Source organism: Taudactylus pleione, unplaced genomic scaffold, assembly GCF_031769625.1.
Source record: "Taudactylus pleione unplaced genomic scaffold, aTauple2 ptg000352l, whole genome shotgun sequence".
Classification (NCBI taxonomy): domain Eukaryota; kingdom Metazoa; phylum Chordata; class Amphibia; order Anura; family Myobatrachidae; genus Taudactylus; species Taudactylus pleione.
Window position 1 is genome coordinate 4,989,878 of NW_028284753.1, and position 18,388 is coordinate 5,008,265.

Here is an 18,388-nt window from a genome sequence, read left to right on the forward strand (position 1 = left end):
ATATATGATGTTGAAGCTAAGAGAATTAACACTGCAGCGAATGGGAAAACATGTGATATTAAGATGACAGAATAAATAACTGCAGCGCATGAAACTATATGTGATATTAGAATAACACTGCAGCTGATCTATATTAGAAAATATACCACAAGCTGACAGGTCTGTAACCCTGCAGCACTTTTACATGTATACGATGTTCAAATTGACAGATCTATAACTCTATAGCACTTTAAAATCCATGCTACATTATAAATAACACTGCAATAGCGCTATATCAGCAAATACATGTAAAACTGACATGTTGTAACCCTGCAGTATTGTATGCATGTGTGTGATAGCCAATCTGATAGGTCCATAACTGTGCAGTACCTACGACATGTGTACATATGATGTCTAAAACTGACAAGCCTTTAATGTTATTATCCTAATATACAGATGTGGTACCATAAAGCACTGTAGTTCTATACCTATATATATATATATTTTTAGAACAAAATACAGTGTGCATAAGAATAATACCGCCGCTGACAGATACTGGGATCCTAAAGTTGCTGTGAAGAGCGCACAACTCAGCATTTATGAAAATAACAGTACCTCTGATTAATATATAAAGTGGATAGATCACATAATAGACATATGATGAATATCGCTACTGATACAGATTGGCATAAATAAATAATTCACACAATAAGGGATATCCTTAATAAATATCGCCACTACATTATATGGAATATCGCTACTTCAAGATATGCCAAGTGACTGATATTACATCTGTAAGATATCAATACATCGCTATAGGGATCAGACCATTTAAAGCACAGAGTTTATTGCTGGTTTGGGCATAGTAGTAAATAAAATAACGAGCTACGTCATATAATAATTTACCCCTCAGAGGATTATCTGAATCAGTTTAAAAACAACCTAGAAAACAAACACCCTGGAAGCACAATTATCATATTAAGCCACACTGGAAAATATCAAGCAACTGATTAAGTGACCCTCAGAACAAATATAATATCAGAGAGAACCAATAACAAATATAATATGAGAGAGAACCTATAATCAGATAAACTCAAATGACACTAAGGTCACTCTGTAATACACTTACAGCTTACTAAGTGACTACATACAGACACCAAGGATAAGGTTACACTGTAATACTGAACAGCCCTTAGAGTGACTGTTAACATTAATAGAACAAGCAAGAAGGTCAGGCTGGAATATAAGTACAGCATATTATGTGACTATATGCAAACAATAAAGGATAAGGTCACACTGTGTTATATCTACAGCATAGATTTATGTCAGTTTGGACACACCCCTCCCAAATCTAAATCTCTGCACATTTTACATCAGCCCCGCCTGCAGTGGTCGTCAGCTGTATCTTCAGGTTGGCCTACATGTTAGACGACCTGACGATGCGGCTGACAACCCCATGGAAACGCTCACCACACAACATAGTGCATACACACAACGATTTTAACGATTTGTCATTCCGATCCATCGGAATCAGGCAAATTGTTTAAATAATAGCTATACGCACCTTTACTCTATTCAAAAAGCTGAATCAGGCCCATAGTATCTAATATTGCAACAATCATGGGAACATTCTACTAAGTTGCAAGTGAGAAATGACACTGTAAACACTAAAAGCACCAGAGTGAATAACCCACTACAGTTGCAAGTGAAACTATACCACAGATACTTAAAGGGAAGTTATAAAGGTAAAGATTGGGGTAAGGTTTCCAGGTAATAGATATCACAATACATCCATAAATATCTTAGTTTCAAGAAATATAGAAATAACTACTGTATCTGATGGAGATGAAATACATATTGCAATCTGACATCACTTCTGTAATTTATATTTCACTGCTATCCACTATTAAACTAAACATATATCTTAAGGATCATAATAAATAAAAGTAATGTTTTGAATAATCCAATGAACACTCAGGACTGTATGCTCTTGCTGTAAAAGAGGAGTAAGGACACCGAGGAAAGAAACCCCTATCTTTCTTTTAACTTCCTATCAATTGATCAACATGGGTCTCAGTGGCACTCCTGTACTGCTGACATGATTGGAGTCATAACAACAAGTATACTCCTAAATGTCACTAATAAATTTAATTAAAAGTGACTTGTTTCAGTGCGGGAATTTACCCTTTTGGCACCATATACAGTGTAAATATATTTAAAATATAACGTATTATAAATACATTTATGATATTTGGGTACCAGAGAGAAATAGATGAAAACCGTGTGTCACACATCGGGTACTGAGACCCTCCTACCACACCCAGCGCTGCCAATTCACTGACTGGCATGTCTCCATAGGCCATTTATCTCAGAATGCACCTGTTCCCCAAGGATTGGCACAGCATGGGCACCGCCATCTTGCCTGAGGTCATCTGACACTTTGCACCCATTCACAGGTCACCATTCCTCACATGATCACAATAACCAATTATACAATAGAGCATCTTATTTAAACCCCTCTCTGGAGGCAATTCAATTGTTTTTTTAAGGCGTGATAATTAATGAGCACCCAGTGTTGCAATTCAGCTGTTCTGGGCGCTCATTAATTATCGGCCTCTTCGCCCCGGGTTTAGCCACGTAAAATGGCTAAACCCGTCTAAAGTTCTGGTTAGGGCACGTCCTAACCAGGGAGTTTCTCACACATTTCTGCTCGCACCTTCCTGAGGGTGCGGGCAGAAATTCCCGGCGCCAGCGGTTATCGCGCCCTGACGGAGCAACAATTGAAATGCTCCATCGGGCGTCTTTGAAAAAATGCCGCAAACAATTGAATTCCCCCCTTTCAGTCCTGCTCATTGCCAGTACAACTTGTCTTCAAGTCTTCAGCTGGTCCCTGTGTCAGAAGTGGCTCTCTGTTCATGATTTTCCTGCATCTGTTCCAGCTCCTCTCAGAGTGCTCCTATTTATCCTACTGAAGATTATGTCATGGATTCAGTCTGCAGCAAGTATTTATCTTCATTTCTCCTGTTGTAATCAGAGCTGATTCTATTCACCAGTGTGCTCAGAGCTGATCCTATTGACCAGCATGCTGTAGAAGGTAGGAGGCTGCATGCAAGAGGCTGTAATAGCAGACTGTAGCTGTAGACTCAGGTAGTACTGCAGGAAGCAGTACTACCTGTATATATTAAAGTAGAGATGAACGGTTTGGATTCCAAACACGTCCAAACTTCCCGGATCTGAGGTGATCCGAGTCACAGCTTGTATCTCCCTGTCTGCCTCGGATCCCTACCCGAGCCAAAACTATGAGATCCCACTGTCGGATCTCACGGTTTTGGCTCGGGGGCAAATTTCAGAAGTCCCGTTGAAATCAGTGGGCTGACCGCTGATTGGCTGAGAGAGCCATCTGTGACGACTCTCAGCCAATCAGCACTTCCTCTTAGATTTCAATGGGGCAAACGGATTGAAGATGGCGGCCACCACCATACCAAGGATACCGCCACCTGCAGTGCCGACAACGCAAGCATCCCCGCAGTGCTGACACCATTGCACCCTTGCACTGTAAGGCTTGTGGGGGCCCTGGGGTAACTAAGTTGTTGGGGTCCTCACCAAGCCACATGGATCCTACCCCCCTCCCCCACCACACGTTAAACACGCACATACATATTTAATATATATGTAGCAAACATATTATATAACATACACACTAACACACCTATACAGTATACACACACATACACACTAACACATATACATACACAGTATACAATACACACACTAGCACATATATACACATTAACACATACATACACACTAACACATACACAGTATATATACACACACTAACACATACTGTATATACAATCACACATACACATATAAACACATACATACACATATATACACACATACACAGTATACACACACTAACACATACTGTATATACAATAACACATACACATACATACACAAACACATACATACACATAAACACATACATACACATATATAAATAATAAAACAGTACATATATCCGCTTACATTCTATGCAGCTGCTGATCAGTTCATTAGGCCATGTCCCCTCGTGTCACAGTCACGGGTCATATGGGGGAGGGGCTTGTCGTTTTGGCCCTGCCCCAATTTCGGCAATGAAGGGGGAATTGGTCTGTTGGGGGGGGGTTTCTAGATACTCACAACCCCCCTGCATCCTCTGTGTGTGGAGGTCCTGGGACGACTGCCCCTGTCGCCCTCCTCTTAATCCGGCCCTGCTTACAGCAACCCTGCACTGAGGACACCGTTGGCACCCCTACACTGAGAACACTGCTGGCACTCCTGCACTGCCGACACCGCCAGCACTCCCCCACTGAGGACACCGCCACAATCACCACACGGCCGGCACCCCTGCATGGCTGACACCACTGAGGATAGTGCTAGCACCCACTATTACAGTAAGTACACCATTGGTGTATCCAACCTGCACTGTATCCAACCCACACTGCCTTTGACCCACACTATCTCGCACTGTTTGCTACCTGCACTGTATCCTACCCATGCTGTATCTGACCCATGCTGTATCCAACTCACACTGTATACAGCCCACACTGTATTCCACAGTGTATGCGACCAGGACTGTATGTGACCCGCACTGTGGGGGTCATTCAGACCCGCTCGCGAGCGCAGGTCGCTCGCAAGCGGGTCGATGTTCCCCCACTGCACATGCGCATGACGGAGGGAGCTCCGTCGTGCGCATGCGCGAGACCCGGGGAGCGACGGGCTTTCCATCGCTCCGGGTCTCGCACCAAAGGGGGCGTGCTGTCGATGTTGATTGACAGCACGCCCCCTTTGGTGGGCGTGCCGGGGGCGTGGCGGCCAGATGGAGGCATTCCCATGGGAACGCCTACCGTCTGAAGCCGGCCCCACTGACATCACTAGTGATGTCAGTGGGAGTGATTTTGGCTCTGATAGAGCCAAAATCACTCTAGGGCTTGTGGCAGGGAGACCCTACCACAGGGTCTCCGTCGCAAGTCTGATGGTATATAGACCATCGCGACCATCTTTTTGGCCGCTCGCATATGCTGTGGGTGGTCAAAAGTGAAAGTTAGATTTAGGATTGTTTAGTTTGTCCCATTACTTTTGGCCCCTTAAAAAGTGGGAGGCACATATAGAAACCATTGTAATTCCTACACTGTTCACCTGATTTGGATGTAATTACCCTCAAATTAAATCTGAAAGTCTGCAGTTAAAGCACATCTTGTTTGTTTCATTTCAAAGCCATTGTGGTGGTGAATAGAGGCCAAAATATGAAAATTCTGTCAATGTCCCAATATTTATGCACCTGACTGTAGGTAATAGCTAGAATCTGATTGGTTGCTATGGGCAACAAAACCACTTCTAAAAATCCGCTCCTTAGTAAATATACCCCAATGAATTAGAACCAAACTCAAAACCAGCAAGAATGGTCCAGCGCACATCTCTAATATAAAGAGTATATATATATATATATATATATATATATATATATATATATTAGGGGTGTGCACCGGCTACTTTTCGTGTTTTGGTTTTGGATCTGGATCCTTCTTCGTGTTTTGGATCTGGATTGGTTTTGCCAAAACCACCCTTCCGTGTTTTGGGTTCTGGGTTTTGTGTTTTGGATCTGTATTTTTTTTTAAAAAAGCATAAAAACAGCTAAAATCACAGAATTTGTGTGTTTTTCTGCTCCTATGCTATTATTAACCTCAATAACCTTAATTTCCACTCATTTCCAGTCTATTCTGAACACCTCACACCTCACAATAGTGTTTTTATGTCCAAAAGATTGCACCGAGGTAGCTGGATGACTATGCTAAGCGACACGAGTGGGCGGCACAAACACGTGGCCCATCTAGGAGTGACACTGCAGTGGCAGACAGGATGGCAGTTTGAAAAACTAGGCCCCAAACAGTACATAATGCAAAGAAAAAAAAGAGGTGCAAGATGGAATTGTCCTCCCACCCACCCTTATGTTGTATAAACATGACATGCACACTTTAACAAACCAAACATTTCAGCACCAGGGTTTGCCACACGACTGTGGCTGAAATGATTGGTTCGTTTGGGCCCCCACAAAACAAGCTGGCAATTAATCTGTCCCTGCACAAACTGGCTCTACGGAGGCAAGATGTCGTCCTCATCCTCCGATTCCTCACCCTCTTCAGTGTTGTGTACATCCTCATCCTCACAGAGTATTAATTCGTCCCCGCTGGAATCCACAACCACAGGTCCCTCTGTACGTTCTGGAGGCTGGTCTCCCTGGAAGAGTTGATAATTAATTTTATGAACATCATCTTCTCCACATTTTGTGGAAGCAACCTCCTACGCCTTTTGCTGACAAGGTTCCCGGCTGCACTAAACACTCTTTCGGAGTACACACTGGAGGGGGGGCAACTCAGGTAAAATAGAGCCAGTTTGTACAGGGACCTCCAAATTGCTTCTTTTTCCTGCCAGTACAGGTACGGACTGTCTGACATGCCTACTTGGATGCTGTCACAGATGTAATCCTTTAACAGATAGACGCACGCTTGTCGCTGCTGCTTTAAGGATGCAGGTGCGGCTACAGCCCACACATTTCACAAAGACAGAAAAAAAAGAAGAATATTTTTATTGTTTGTGGAGCGCACTTTGAGGGTGTCACCACCCTTTAACAGACAGATGCACGCTTGTCGCTGCTGCTTTGAGGATGCAAGTGCGGCTACAGCCCACACAGTTCACAAAGACAGAAAAAAAAGAATATTTTTATTGTTTGTGGAGCGCACTTTGAGGGTTACACCACCCTTTAACAGACAGACACATGCTTGTCGCTGCTGCTTTGAGGACAGTATCATATGCAGTGACAGTAGACTTGTCAGAAATTGTTGGCACATCCTTCAGTCCGGACCAGATGTCCAAACCGGCCCTTGACTTATGACACAGGCGCACGCTTGGCGCTGCTACTGTGTTGCTGCACGTGCGGCTACATCGCACACAAGTCACAAACACATAAAAAAATATTTTTTATTTTTTGGAGCACGTTGAGGGTTACACCACCCTTTAACAGACAGACGCACGCTTGTCGCTGCTGCTTTAAGGATGCAGGTGCGGCTACAGCCCACACATTTCACAAAGACAGAAAAAAAAAGAAGAATATTTTTATTGTTTGTGGAGCACACTTTGAGGGTTACACCACCCTTTAACAGACAGATGCACGCTTGTCGCTGCTGTTTTGAGGATGCAAGTGCGGCTACAGCCCACACAATTCACAAAGACAGAAAAAAAAAGAAGAATTTTTATTGTTTGTGGAGCGCACTTTGAGGGTTACACCACCCTTTAACAGACAGACGCACGCTTGTTGCTGCTGCTTTAAGGATGCAGGTGCGGCTACAGCCCACACATTTCACAAAGACAGAAAAAAAAATAAGAATTTTTTAATTGTTTGTGGAGCGCACTTTGAGGGTTACACCACCCTTTAACAGAAAGATGCACGCTTGTCGCTGCTGCTTTAAGGATGCGGGTGCGGCTACAGCCCACACATTTCACAAAGACAGAAAAAAAAAGAAGAATATTTTTATTGTTTGTGGAGCACACTTTGAGGGTTACACCACCCTTTAACAGACAGATGCACGCTTGTCGCTGCTGCTTTGAGGATGCAAGTGCGGCTACAGCCCATACAATTCACAAAGACAGAAAAAAAAAGAAGAATTTTTTAATTGTTTGTGGAGCACACTTTGAGGGTTACACCACCCTTTAACAGACAGACGCACGCTTGTCGCTGCTGCTTTAAGGATGCAGGTGCGGCTACAGCCCACACATTTCACAAAGACAGAAAAAAAAATAAGAATTTTTTAATTGTTTGTGGAGCGCACTTTGAGGGTTACACCACCCTTTAACAGACAGACGCATGCTTGTCGCTGCTGCTTTGAGGACAGTATCATATGCAGTGACAGTAGACTTGTCAGAAATTGTTGGCACGTCCTTCAGTCCGGACCAGATGTCCAAACCGGCCCTTGACTTATGACACAGGCGCACGCTTGGCGCTGCTACTGTGTTGCTGCACGTGCGGCTACATCGCACACAAGTCACAAACACATAAAAAATATATTTTTTATTTTTTGGAGCACTTTGAGGGTTACACCACCCTTTAACAGACAGACGCACGCTTGTCGCTGCTGCTTTGAGGATGCAAGTGCGGCTACAGCCCACACAATTCACAAAGACAGAAAAAAAAAGAAGAATTTTTTTATTGTTTGTGGAGCGCACTTTGAGGGTTACACCACCCTTTAACAGACAGACGCACGCTTGTCGCTGCTGCTTTAAGGATGCAGGTGCGGCTACAGCCCACACATTTCACAAAGACAGAAAAAAAAAGAATATTTTTATTGTTTGTGGAGCACACTTTGAGGGTTACACCACCCTTTAACAGACAGACGCACGCTTGTCGCTGCTGCTTTGAGGATGCAGGTGGAATCTAGACGGGATTTGGAACCGGGGACACACTACCTCCATCAATTGTCTAAATCCCACTGCACTAATGGCGGATACCGGACCCACGTCTAACACCAACATAGCAGTCAAGGCCTCAGTTATACGTTTTGCTTCAGGATGACTGCTGTCGTACTTCATCCTCATCGCTAGGGACTGTTGGAGGGTCAATTGTTTAGTAAAAGTGGTGGTGTTCCTACTTCCTCTCTGGGATGATGAACAACTCCCAGCAGCAGCAACAGCACTAGGAGGAAGTGGTTCTTGATCTTTCCCTATTTTATTTTTATCAGAGAAAGTTTGGTCCTCCATTTATGTTATATTGATATATACGTGCGGCTAAAGCGCACACAAACACAGAAAATATTTTTTTATTTTTGCTGGAGAGTAGTGCACTTTGTGGGTTACACCACCCTTTAAGAAATGAGCCAGCCGGCTCTTTACTTATGGGACACAGGCGCACGCTTGGCGCTGCTCCTTTGTTGATGCACGTGCAGCCACAGTGCACACAATTCACAAACACAGAAAATATATATTTTTTTGGTTTGGACTGGAGTGTACTTTGGGGGTTACAGCACCCTTTAACGGTCAAGCCAGCCGGCCCTTTGCTTATGACACAGGCGCACGCTTGGCACTACTTTGTTGATGCACGTGTGGCTACTGCGCACACAATTCACAAACACAGAAAAAAAATGTTGTTATTTGGTTTGGAGTGTACTTTGGGGGTTACAGCACCCTTTAACGGTCAAGCCAGCCGGCCCTTTACTTATGACACAGGCGCACGCTTGGCACTACTTTGTTGATGCACGTGCGGCTACTGCGCACACAATTCACAAACACAGAAAAAATATTTTGTTATTTGGTTTGGAGTGTACTTTGGGGGTTACAGCACCCTTTAACGGTCAAGCCAGCTGGCCCTTTACTTATGACACAGGCGCACGCTTGGCACTACTTTGTTGATGCACGTGCGGCTACTGCACACACAATTCACAAACACAGAAAAAATATTTTGTTATTTGGTTTGGAGTGTACTTTGGGGGTTACAGCACCCTTTAACGGTCAAGCCAGCCGGCCCTTTACTTATGACACAGGCGCACGCTTGGCTCTACTTTGTTGATGCACGTGTGGCTACTGCGCACACAATTCACAAACACAGAATTTTTTTTTTTTGGTTTGGACTGGAGTGTACTTTGGGGGTTACAGCACCCTTTAACGGTCAAGCCAGCCGGCCCTTTACCTATGACACAGGCGCACGCTTGGCACTACTTTGTTGATGCACGTGCGGCTACTGCGCACACAATTCATAAACACAGAAAAAATATTTTTTTTTTAGCACTTGGGGGGAGCACCCCTGATGGACAGAGCACCCCCTGGACAACACTACAGCACCCCTTTAGGACTGGGACACTGCACAGGACTTTGGAGTGGACACAGCCCCTATGGAGAACTGACTGCACAACACAGTCCAGCCAGCCCCTATGGACTCTGAAGTAGTGGACACAGCCCCTATTAACAACAGCAGCACAGCACAACACAGCCAGCCCCTATGGACTTTGAAGTAGTGGACAACAGCAGCACAGCGCAACACAGCACAGCACAACACTACTCTGCACTACACTACACTACACAGCCCAGCCAGCCCTAACTCCCACCCTCTTCACTGTCCACAGCCGGATGTGAAAATGGCGCCAACGCGGGTACCTTATATAGGATCCAAAAACCCGCGAGACCCGGAAGGCGGGATGATGACGTTTTGCCTCGATTTCAGATCCGAGTCAGGCGGGAAAAGTCGAGCCTGACTAGGATCTGACTCGGATCGGGGGGGCTCAGGGGGGTTCGGATTTCAGAAATCCGAACCCGCTCACCCCTAATATATATATATATATATATATATATATATGCTCCTGTGAGTGGATGCTTCTTATGTGCTACACACGCCCCCAAAGAGGTGCAACCATGTCCCCAACATGCTGTGGCCACACCTCCTCCAGGGGGAGCCTCGAGAAGTTGCTGTACCAGGGCCCAAGATTTCTCTTGGCAGTCCTGCTGATGCTTGCGCCCTTGCCCCTTCCAGGCAATATAATGATGTCATGTGCTGGAAGTCATGATGTCAGGCACTAAGGGGGCAGGGCCAGCACAGGGTGCATTTAAGCCCTGTTACAGCCCTGGATTAGCGCTTTGGCAATGCTGGGACAGGGTGGATCCATGTGATTGCTGATAATTGTAGGTATGTTTTGTGTCAAGGGGAATTGTGAGGGGAAAGGGGGAGCACACAAGCCACACCATCCGGGTTATCTGATATATTGCACATATCAAGTTTAAAAAACAAGTTACATAGGGCACCAATTAACAATGTACCTTATTACCAGCTGCATATTTTGTTTAGTATCGCAGTGATACTAATGAATATGCCACTGGTATTTAAAGTTACAGCGATGTTCCCCTCAATGGCGACATCCTCTGCTCTGTTGCTGGCAGCCTGTTGCTGGCAGCCTGTTGTTGGCAGCCTGTTGCTGGCAGCCTATCACTGCCAGCGACGAGCTGCTGTGTCATCTGCATGCGCGAAGGCCAGTCTGCACATGCACATTACACTTTTATGCGGCGGGGACTCTGCAATGAAAGACTGTTGCTGGGTCGCCATTGCCAACAATGGGAACCTTAATGCTCTCACCATCTATAGATTGCATAAGCGATACAATGACAAACAACGGTAATCTTAGATGGCCGTAGTTTGTTAAATACTGAAAGGAGAACATAACCCCTAGAAAGTGCTAAAAGGTTTATGGTTCGTTGTTAAATTGTGTCCTTAGTATTTACATTAAACACATGCACCAATGCCATCTAGTGGTATCCAAATATATATCGCAACTAGTGATGTGCGCCGACCCCATGTTTTGGTTTTGGATCTATATCTCCTTCGTGTTTTGAATCTGAATCTAGTTTTGGAAAAACTGCCCATGCGTGCTTTGATTTTCTGTATTTTTTTCTAAAAAATCATAAAAACAGCTAAAATATCATAATTTGGGAATGTTTTTGTTCCTACAGTATTATTAACCTCAATAACATTAATTTCCACTCATTTCCAGTCAATTTTGACCACCTCACAGCTCACAATATTGTTTTCATCGAGTTAAGGCCCATCATTTGCACCAAGCTAGCTGGCTAACTAAGCTAAATGGCAACAGTGGGCAGCACAAACATGTGGCAGTTCAATCTCAAACATGGCACATCAGGAAACAAATGTTTTCAGTAAACAAAAGGCCTGAGGGAGATGTCATATGTATGTAGTTGAAGGAAGGGTTGATTCATAATAAATCTAATTTAAGTTTATGATTCCAAAGCAAATTTATGCGGGAGGGAGGGGGGGAGTCATTTTCAAATAATATTTAACTCACTCACATCAGTCCTTGCCCCAGGTGAGCTCTTGTGGTGGTCCAGTATTTTTTTTTTTAAATGAAAGGGGCATACAGGAGATGCTGTCTGTGGCAGCACACAAAATGGAAGCTCTGAACAGGAAAGGGGCAGAGGGATTTGTAAAGTCTGGTACTAAACATCTATTATCATTGTGCTTCTGGGATTATGGATGGGAAGGCTGGGAGGGGAGTTAAGAGAACATCTTGAGATACCAACACAAAATAGCCTTTTCATTTGGTGTTTGAGTTGCATCTGACCAAACATGGCTGTTATGATCAAGGAAAACCAAGCCCACCAGACTGGTATCTACAAATCAAGGTTGAAAAATGACATGAGAGTATTTTGCAAGTATACCTATTTGTGATTTTAGTTTAAATAAATACAATATGAAACTATGTAAAAAAAAAGTAAGTGTCAAAGCAGCAGCACAAAAGCACGTCAGTTTAAAAAAATATGGGACATCTATTAAACTTTTGCAACACAGCAGTGGCAGACAGGATGGCACTTTCATCAACTATAAAATTAAAAATGTCAGGCAGCAATTCCCCAAACAGCACATAATGCAAAGAAAAGAGGTGCAATATGGAATTGTGCTTGTGCCATTCCACCCACCCTTATGTTGTTTATAGGACATGCACAGTTTAACAAACCAATCACTTCAGCGACAGGGACTGCCAATTGTGGCTGAAGCGATTTGTTTGTTTGGGCCCCCACAAAACAAATTACCAATGGGCAGCTGACATTGCTCGCAATGATCTGGGTTTACAGAGCAAGATGTAGTTGCCATCATCATCCGATTACTCATCCTCATCAGTGTGTACATCATCTTCACACAATATTAATTCATCCCCGCTATAATCCAACATTACAGCCTCATTACATTTTTGGATGTAATTGGCTGTAAAGGTCTTCCTCGTGAAATTTGTAGTTAATTTTGATGAACATCATCTTTTCCACATTTTGAGGAAGTAGCCTCCTACGCTGATCTCTGACAAGGTTTCCAGCTGTGCTGAAAACTCTTTCTGAGTACACACTGGAGGGTGGGCAGCTGTCACGACTGGCTCGGGAGGATCTCCTACTGAGGAGCTGTAAGCTGAGGTCCCGGGTTGTGGAAGGAATCAGAGGCAAGGGGCCTGGATGTATTTCATCCTCATCCACAAGTATTGGATGTTGGCAAAACCTGACCAACGGAGCCGGAGTCTAACTTGCTGGGAGGTGTTCACCAGTGACCCCTCCAAGTGGGATATGGGTTTAAGCTGCACCCAGCAAGCAGGTCTCGGCCCTTTGGTCAGGTATACGATACAGGTGGGAAATGGAGGGAGATAACACTGATCAGGCCCAGGAGAGTGTACTTCTATAAGGAGAACTAGTGAGGATTCTGTACTTGGATATTGTACTGAGTATCAGATGCACCGCTGGCACCGGAGAGAGCCACTGTAGTTGTACTCGGATATTGTACTGAGTATGCAGGCAAGGTATCAGATGCTCCACTGGCACAGGAGAGTGACACTGTAGTTGTGCTCGGATGTTGTACTGAGTATGGGGAGAAGGTATCAGACGCACCGCTGGCACAGGAGAGTGACACTGTACTTGTACTCGGAGGATGTACAGAGTACATGGGCAAGGTATCCAGATGCACTGCTGACACAGGAGGGTGACACTGTGGTTGTACTCGGAGGATGTACAGAGTACATGGGCAAGGTCTCCCGATGCACCGCTGGCACAGGAGAGTAACTAGAAATTACTCGAGAGCAGAGTAGTAGAAACGATGTTGTACAGGCAACTTCCTGTTGTCCAGAGCCCAGTAATATACCCCAAGGTAGCAATCTATTGAAGGACAGCATCAGCTGACAACAACCATGCTACCATTGGATGAAAGGTCAGTCAGGTGATGAAGACTGTCATGGTTGTGCCCATGACCGCAACCTCAGTAACCAAGTCACGGAGCAGCACATCACTTGCTGCCGCACCTGACAGTTAACTGCACAACAAGTCGGCTCTGTGGTGAGTAATGGCCGATTCTAGGCCAAAACCTGACAGCAACTTAAGTAAAGCAAAACCAGTTTGTGCAAAGGCCTCCAAATTGCCTTTTTATCCTGCCAGTAGTGAAACAGACTGTCTGACATGCCTATTTGGACGCTATCATTAAAATAGTCCTCAACCATTCTTTGAATGGTGACCGAATCAGATGGAGTTACGGTAGAGGTCTAATTAATTGTAGGCAATTATTTTAGATCCAACCAGATGTAAAAACTTGGCTGTGTTGAATCAACTGTATCACCAGCGGGTCTTTTTTTGGGAAAGGTTCGTTTTTTCCTGGCAGCTGCACTTGCTGGAGAAACTGAAGGAGGGACCATCGCTGCATCATGTGCCAATTTAGCTGACAATTTGCTTACCAACAGCTCTTTGCATCTCATCAGGTCTGTGTCCATTGGGAAGAAAGACACAACATATGACTTAAACCTAGGGTCGAGCAAGGGTGCCAAAATGTACTGCTCTGATTGGAAGATCCTGACAGCCCTTGGATTCTGGTGAAGCAAATAAAGGACTTGATCTACAAGTCTGACATGCTTAGCAGAATCGCTTTGTTTCAGCTCCTCGTTCAGTTTCTCAAGCTGCTTTTTCAACTGTCTAATAAGGGAAATTACCAGACTCAAGTTGGCAGTTTCTGAACTCACTTCACAGGTGACTATTTTGAAGGGTTTCAGCACTCTGCACATCACGGAAAGTATTTTCCACTGAGCTTCATAAGGTACAGTCCCCCTTATCCACTCAAACATAAAAAGAGCGAAGTTCCACCTCATAACTACCTCTTGCTTCAGCTGGTGACAGGGCAAATTCAACATTTCTTGCAAGTGCTGCAATCTTTTACATGCACCTGCTGAATGGCGAAAATGCCCAGAAATTTTGCGGGCCATGGAGAGCATCTCCTGCACAGCCCTGCACATGAATAAGAAATGAATAACACATTGTGCTACCTTTTACAGTGTCACAAGATTTTTTATGAGTAAAACATTGCGCTATCACTTACAGTGTCACAAGATTTTTTATGAGTAAAACATTGCGCTATCACTTACAGTGTCACAAGATTTTTATGAAAAATAAAAGAATAACACACTGCGCTACCACTTACAGTGTCACAAGATTTTTTATGAATAAGAAAAGAATAAAACATTGTGTTACCCCAATGTCACAAGATTTTGTATGAGTAAAACACCGCGCTACCACTTTTAGGGGTAAATTTACTAAGGTGTCGAATTCTATTCTATGTCTTCCGAGATCAATCTCGGATGACATTGTCTGGATTCATGTGTTTCGTTTTTCTAACAGGTTACTGAATTTACTAAGCTGCCAAGTTTCTGTCATTTGTGTTGTTCGATGTTGTAATCATTCGTTGTCATTTGTATTATTCATTTCTATTACTGTTTGTTTTTCACTAACTTGAATGAACAGATGCATGCACGGATCAAGGAGATCTGTGATACATGCATCTGTGTGTAAATAAATAAACACAGAACCACGAACGGGATCAGTGAGATCCGTCTGTGCTTCTGTGATTAAAAAAATTAAAACCAGTGTAAAATTATTTAAAAAAAACCAGCGTGGCCCCCTCCCTAAAAGAACAACTAACACCAGGCTTTGGAGCCCCAGTACTGGTTGTGCTAAGTACAGGGGGCAAATGATGTAGGGGTCCCCCATATTAAGCACAACCAGCACCAAACTATTCATAACCAGCCCTGATTGCCAAAATATAGGGGATAAAATACATAGAAGTCCTCTGTATTAAGCGCAACCAGCACTGGGCTCTGAGCTAATCCTGGTTCTGGAAATATAGAGGAAAAAAATGCAGAGGGTTCCTCTGAAAATTCCAGAACCAGCATGGACTTTTTCTAGAGAGGGGGTAATGCCACAGCCAGGGAAACCTTTCACCAGGTCCCCCAGCCAAAGCATTACCCCTGACTGCTAGTCAGCCCAGGCCAGAGATCCCTGTGGAGCTGGGGACCCCCCAATAAAGGAGTTATCCTCTCCAGGGCACCCCAGGCCTAGGCTTGATAGTGTAGTGTGGTGTCAAAAATAGATGAGATAATATTGTCTTTTGCTGTGGAACTACAGGTCCCAGCAAGCCTCCCCCGCATTCTAGTACTTGGAGAACCACAAGAACTAGCATGCAGGGCATTACAGGCCCTCTGGTACCTATAGTTCCACAGCAATTGAAATATAAAAAACCCACAGACCTCACACACCGTGAAAGTACAAGTTTAATAACACATACGTGCACACACAAGACCCCTACGTCTTTTGTCTGCTGTATTTAGCACAGCCGGTACTGGGCTCCAAAGCCCGGTGCTGGTTGTTCTTTTAAGGAGGGGGCCACGCTGGTTTTTTTTCTAATTTTTAAAAATGGAAAACTCTTGGTACTTACAGATGTGTCCATATACGGTACATCTATCATCCGTGCACTACATGTTAAGCTAAACATAATGCGTGAGCTCTATGTGACTCGGTAGCCCCGAGTGTCTTTTTGTGTGACTTTTTACCTTCAATTGCTTTATTTATAGAATCCAAAACCCACGAGAATCCAACAGCGGGATGATGAGTTTGGCCTCATTTTGGATTCCGAGTTAGGCAGGAAAACCAGAGCCGGACTCGGATCTGACTCGGAATTGCAATGTTCGGGTGGGTCCGATTCTTGGGGAACCAGACCCGCTAATCTATAATCGCAACGTTAAATTATTCAATATAGATTCCTTCTAACTAACAAATTTAGGGGGCAATTCAGCATCAGACGGAATTGCAAGCTGCATGCAGGCAGCTTTGCAATTCCGACTTTGCTAATATGCAAATGTAGCAGGTGTATGACACCCCCTGCCCCAATTGCAATCCCAGCACTGCAACCAAGGTCGCAGGCTGGGATCACCATCGCGACCATTGCTGGTCGATGGTTATGATTGTTGATGACGCTGGGCCATCGGCCAGCTGAGTGAGCCTCAGCTTACCCAGGCTTGCCGGTTTGCGAGGCCAGGACACTGCATTGGTTGCTGCAGTCCCTGGCCTTGCCACTCTCAGAAAATGGGGCTTACAAGCCAACATTTCCAGGAACACCACCCCCACCCCCACACACCCCTTATTGAAGGGGCTGCGTGCAACTACGCAGGACCATTCTGCACACCGGGTCCTGTGCACACGCAGATTCCCGATAATGCATTGCTGAATCAGGCCCTTAAACCACAGAAAAACATGAAACCTTCCAGAAATGCTCAGTAGTGCAAAATGCTTAAAAGTAAAAACTACCTGACCTTTATTATTATTATAATTTATTTATATGGCGCCACAAGTGTTCTGCAGTGCCTTAGAAAGTACATAAACAAATTGTTCACAGAACAATACAATACAGGACCAGGACAAGGATAATATATATTGCTACATTAGTGACCATAACACCCAGATAAGCAACAAAGCATAAGCAACCAAGTGTTAGGTGCCCTAGTGGTGAGTAAGAAGTTGATGAAACTGAAGTAGGGAGAAGCATAAGAGGGTAGAGGGCCCTGCTCATAAGAGCTTGCATTCTAAAAGGGAGGGGAAGACAAACAGGTTAGACACAGATGGGGTAGATGGGGAGGAAGGAGCATGTAGCAGGGAGTTAGAATGATAGCTGGAAGGCTTTGATGAAGTAGTGGGTCTTTCTGAGCCCGTTTGAAGGATTGCAAATAGGTAGAGAGTCTGATGGGGAGTGGGAGAGAGTTCCAGGGCAAAATCTTGGAGGCAGGAGTGGGAGGAAGTAATCAGCTGGCATGAAAGGCAGCATGCATGAACAAAGAGAGCGGACAGGAGAGTGAAGGGAAATGAGATCAGAGATGTATATTGGTGAAGATTGGGTGAGGGCTTTATAAGCGAGTGTGAGAACCTTAATTTGGGTTCTAAAACGGAAGGGGAGCCAGTGGAGGGCTTGTAGGAGAGAGGAAGCAGATGTAGACCATTTGGGACCTCATTCAAAAACTGAAAAAGGAAGCAATCGCACGGCCGGTCGGTCGCAACATAAGTGACGCCCATACATGAAAAATGCACCTCCTCTAGCTAGCGAGTGATAGCAGCTAGCGATCGAGTCAGTCGTTGTCAGTCGCTGTATGTTAATTTTCTTCTGATGTTTTACTGGTAGACCGTTTGCAAATAAAAAAGATTTTAGACACGGATTTTGGAATAATAATGTTGTGTTGATGTTAAATGCATGTTAAAATTAACAAAAAAACGCATAGAATAAGCCATCCCCATGAAATTTATTTAATCTTATTATTCTCTAATGCTAACGCAGCTGAATCAATTACAAGCCAATTAGCAGTGTTATTAGCTTCAACAAATGATTATTAGCTGCTTGCATTGTGTGGCTCAAAATAGAAACATCAATCCTAATATCAATAACATTCGATAGTATCGATTGTACTCTGGGGCTTGTGAGAGCATGTACCCAACCTCAAGCTGTATGATCAGCCAGGCCTTGAACCTGCTCGCA

General features: G+C 44.2%; 1 protein-coding gene across 2 annotated transcripts in view; it reads left to right on the forward strand.

Annotated features, from left to right (window-relative positions):
- VSIG4 (V-set and immunoglobulin domain containing 4) overlaps positions 1-18,388 on the forward strand; it is a 99,156-nt gene that overhangs the window by 12,322 nt on the left and 68,446 nt on the right. The window lies entirely within an intron of this gene.